Here is a 5,167-nt window from a genome sequence, read left to right as displayed (position 1 = left end):
GACAATTTGGAGTAAACATTTAACGGTCATAATCTAACATTTAATTTTGGATCAAAGCAAAGTAGAATGTCGTTAGAGGTCTGTGAAGAAAGAGGTAACATGAATAGCTGTTTTAGGTGTGATGTAAAATGCAGTAAGAAAATGGGGATACTGAAGTTTTGAAAAGTTATATGACAAAGAAGGACCTCACCCATGGAAAAAGCTGTCAATTCATGAACTGTAAAATATCATAGCAGGTATATGAAAACAAAGTGAAATGAATTTGAATTCCAGAAAAAATTTAATTTGAATGTTAGTTCTTTATTTATATTCTGTGTGACCATCGGCAAGTCATATTACTACTCTGAGTCTGCTTTCAAATATTTTAAATATATTAGATATAAATGTACTTCAGAAATAAATCCATGCACCTATGATCAATTAATCTATGACAAAGGAGGCAAGAATACACGATGGAGAAAAGTCAGTCTCTTCAATAAGTGGTGCTGGGAAAACTGGACCACTACATGTAAAAAAATGAAATTAGAACATTTTCTCACACCATATACAAAAATAAACTCTCAAAATGGATTAAAAACATACATGTAAGACTGGATAGTATAAAACTCTTTGAGAAAAACATAGGCAGAACAGTCTTCTACAAAAATCGCAGCAATATCTTTTTGGGTCCATCTCCTAGAGTAATGGAAATAAAAACAAAAATTAACAGATGGGACCTAATTAAACTTAAAAGGTTTTGCACAGCAAAGGAAACCATAAATAAAATGAAAAGACAGTCTACAGAATGGGAGAAAATATTTGCAAATCATGTGACCAACAATGGATTAATTTCCAAAATATACAAAGAGCTCAATCTGGATATACACCTCAATTTTAAAAGAAAACTGAAAAACAAACAACCCAATCAAAAAATGGTCAGAAGATCTAAATAGACATTTCTGAAAAGAAGACATACAGATGGCCCAAAGGAACATGAAAAAATGCTCAACATTGCTAACTATTAGAGAAATGCAAATTAAAACTACAATGAGGTATCACCTTACTTGCTATCATCAAAAAGTCTACAAATAATAGATGCTGGAGAGGCTGTGGAGAAGAAGGAACCCTCCTACACTGTTGGTGGGAATATAAATTGGTGCAACCATTATGGAGAATGATATGGAGATTCCTTAAAAAAACTAAAAATAGAGTTACCATATGATCCTACAATCCCACTCCTGGGCATATATCTGGATAAAATCATAATTCAAAAAATACATGCACTCTGTATTCATTGCAGCCTTATTTACAATAACCAAGACATGGAAGCAACCTAAATTCCATCGACAAATGAATGGATAAAGAAGTTGTGGTACATATATACAATGGAATATTACTCACCCATAAAAAGAACAAAATAATGCCATTTGCAGCAACATGGATGGACCTGGAGATTATCATACTAAGTGACATAGGTCAGACAGAGAAAGAAAAATATCATATGATATTGTTTATATGCGGAATCTAAAAAAAAAGATGATAAAAATGAACTTATTTACAAAACAGAAAGAGACTCACAGACTTAGAGAATGAAGTTATGGTTACCAAAGGGGAAGGTAGGGGAGAGGGATAAATTAGGAGGATATGAGTAACATACACATAGTACTATATATAAAATAGATAACCAACAAGTACAGGGAACTATATTCAATATTTTATAATAATCTATAAGGGAAAAGAATCTGAAAGAGAATATATATACATAAATATATGTATTATATATATAATGTATAAAATATAACCGAATCACTGTGCTGTACACCTGAAACTAATGACATTGTAAATCAACTATACTTCAATAAAAATGTACCACATTTTATTTGATTAATATTAAAATCATATCATGGATGTTCAAGAAATGGGAGTTTTTATTATTATTTTATTTCCAGTATCATATAAAATAGAACCATGCTAAGAACTATGGACATTACAAAAGATATAAAAGTTATGAATTGTTTTGCACAACTTAAAATCTCCTTGTGGAGACTCAATGCAGATAAAACTTCGAATCCTATTTTAAAAATATGTTCAAGTATGTGACACTGTAAAGATGCCTGTAGTAGCACCTAGATCTTATCTTGAACATTCATTTTCTCTATAGACTACAGGAATCTGAAAAGGGGATATTTTCCCTTCTCCAAAGAGGAGAAAATTGGAGTTTAGAGACATGAGGTATTTTACATTTGGTCACATAACTATGAACTTGGGAGTCTAGGATTTGAACTAGAGACCATCTGCTTTCACAGCCTACCACTTTCCACTATAACATATGCCCCAAATAATTGTTTGTGTTTTGTTTTGTTTTTTAACATCTTTATTGGAGTATAATTGCTTTACAATAGTGTGCTAATTTCTGCTTTATAACAAAGTGAATCAGCTATACATATACATATATCCCCATATCTCCTCCCTCTTGCGTCTTCCTCCCACCCCCCCATCCCACCCCTCTAGGCGGTCACAAAGTACTGAGATGATCTCCCTGTGCTATGTGGCTGCTTATCACTACCTATCTATTTTACATTTGGTAGTGTATATATATCAATGATACTCTCTCACTTCGTCCCAGCTTACCCTTCCCCTTCCCCATGTCCTCAAGTCCATTCTTTACATTTGCATCTTTATTCCTATCCTGTCCCTAGGTTCTTCATAAGCATTTTTTTAGATTCCATATATATGTGTTAGCATATGATATTTGTATTTCTTGTTCTGACTTACTTCACTCTGTATGACAGACTCTAGGTCCATCCACCTCACTACAAATAACTAAATTTTGTTTCTTTTTATGGCTGAGTATCCATTTATCCATTCATCTGTCATTAGACACCTAGGTTGCTTCCATGTCCTGGCTATTGTAAATAGAGCTGTAATGAATATTGTGGTACACAACTCTTTTTGAATTATGGTTTTCTCACAGTATACACCCAGTAGTGGGATTGCTGGGTTGTATGGTAGTTCTATTTTTAGATTTTCCAGGAACCTGCATAATATTCTCCATAGTGACTGTATCAATTTACATTCCCACCAACAGTGCAAGAGGGTTCCCTTTTCTCCACACCCTCTACAGCATTTACTGTTTGTAGATAGTTTGATAATAGCCATTCTGACCAGTGTTAGGTGATACCTCATTGTAGTTTTGATCGGCATTTCTCTAATGATTAGTGATATTGAGCATCCTTCCATGTGTTTGTTAGCAATCTGTATATCGTCTTTGAAGAAATGTCTATTTAGGTCTTCTGCACACTTTTGGATTGGGTTATCATTTTTTATCATATTGAGCTGCATGAGCTGCCTGTAAATTTTGGAGATTAATCCATTGTCAGTTGCTTTTTTGCAAGTAATTTCTCCCCTTCTGAGGGTTGTCTTTTTGTCTTGTTTATGGTTTCCTTTGCTGTGCAAAAGCTCTGAACTTTCATTAGGTCCCATTTGTTTATTTTTGTTTTTATTTCCATTTCTTTAGGAGGTGGGTCAAAAAGGATCTTGCAGTGATTTATGTCACAGAGTGTTCTGCCTATGTTTTCCTTTAAGAGTTTTATAGTGTCTGGCCTTATATTTAGGTCTTTAATCCGTTTTGAGTTTATTTTTGTGTATGGTGTTAGGAAGGGTTCTAATTTCATTCTTTTACATGTAGCTGTCCAGCTTTCCCAGCACCACTTATTAAGGAGTCTGTCTTTTCTCTATTGTATATTCTTGCCTACTTTAACAAAAATAAGGTGACCATATATGCATGGGTTTATCTCTGGGCTTTCTATCCTGTTCCATTGATCTATATTTCTGTTTTTGTGCCAGTACCATGCTGTCTTGATTACTATAGGTTTGTAATGTAGTCTGAAGTCAATGAGTCTGATTCCTCCAGCTCCTTTTTCTTTCTCAGGATTGCTTTGGCTATTTGGGGTCTTTTTTGTTTCCATACAAATTGTGAAAATTTTTGTTCTAGTCTTTGAAAAATGCCATTGGCAGTTTGATAGGGATTACATTGAATCTGTAGATTGTTCTGAGTAGTATGGTCATTTTCATAATGTTGATTCTTCCAATTCAAGAACATGGTATATCTTCCTCTTTAATTTCTTTCATCAGTGTCTTACAGTTTTCTGCATACAGGTCTTTTGTCTCCTTAGGTAGGTTTATTCCTAGGTATTTTATTCTTTTTTGTTGCAATGGTAAATGTGAGTGTTTCCTTAATTTTTCTTTCAGAGTTTTCATCATTAGTGTATAGGAATGCAAGAGATTTCTGTACATTAATTTTGTATCCTGCTACTTTACCAAATTCATTGATTAGCTCTAGTAGTTTTCTGGTAGAGTTTTTAGGATTCCCTATATATAGTATCATGTCATCTGCAAACAGTGACAGATTTAGTTCTTCTTTTTAGATTTGGATTCCTTTTATTTCTTTTTCTTCTCTGATTGCTGGGATTAAAACTTCCAAAACTATGTTAAAAAATAGTGGTGAGAGTGGGTAACCTTGTCTCGTTCCTGATCTTAGTGGAAATGATTTCAGTTTTTCACTATTGAGAACAATGTTGGCTGTGGGTTTGTCATATATGGTCTTTATTAGGTTGAGGTAAGTTCCCTCTATGCCTTCTTTCTGGAGGGTTTTTATCATAAATGGGTGTTGAATTTTGTTGAAAGCTTTTTCTGCCTCTATTGAGATGATCATATGGTTTTCATCCTTTAGTTAATATGGTGTATCCCATTGATTGATTTGTGTACATTGAAGAATCCTTGCATTCCTGTGATAAACCCCACTTGATCATGGTGTATGATCTTTTTAATGTGTTGTTGGATTCCGTTTGCTAGTACTTTGTTGAGGATTTTTGCATTTATATTCATCAGTGATATTGGCCTGTAGTTTTCTTTCTTTGTGACATCTTTGCCTGGTTTTGGTGTCAGGGTGATGGTGGTCTCATTAAATGAGTTTGGGAGTGTTCCTCATTCTGCTATATTTTGGAAGAGTTTGAGAAGGATAAGTATTAGCTCTTCTCTAAATGTTTGATAGAATTCACCTATGGAGCCATCCAGCTTTTGTTTGTTGGAAGATTTTTAATCACATTCTCAATTTCAGTGCTTGTGATTGGTCTCTTTATATTTTCTATTTCTTCCTGGTTCAGTCTCAGAAGACTGTGATTTTCTA

Source organism: Aethalodelphis obliquidens, unplaced genomic scaffold, assembly GCF_003676395.1.
Source record: "Aethalodelphis obliquidens isolate GAN/ISIS:26980383/991018 unplaced genomic scaffold, ASM367639v1 scaffold16, whole genome shotgun sequence".
Classification (NCBI taxonomy): Eukaryota; Metazoa; Chordata; class Mammalia; order Artiodactyla; family Delphinidae; genus Aethalodelphis; species Aethalodelphis obliquidens.
This window is presented reverse-complemented; position numbering follows the sequence as displayed.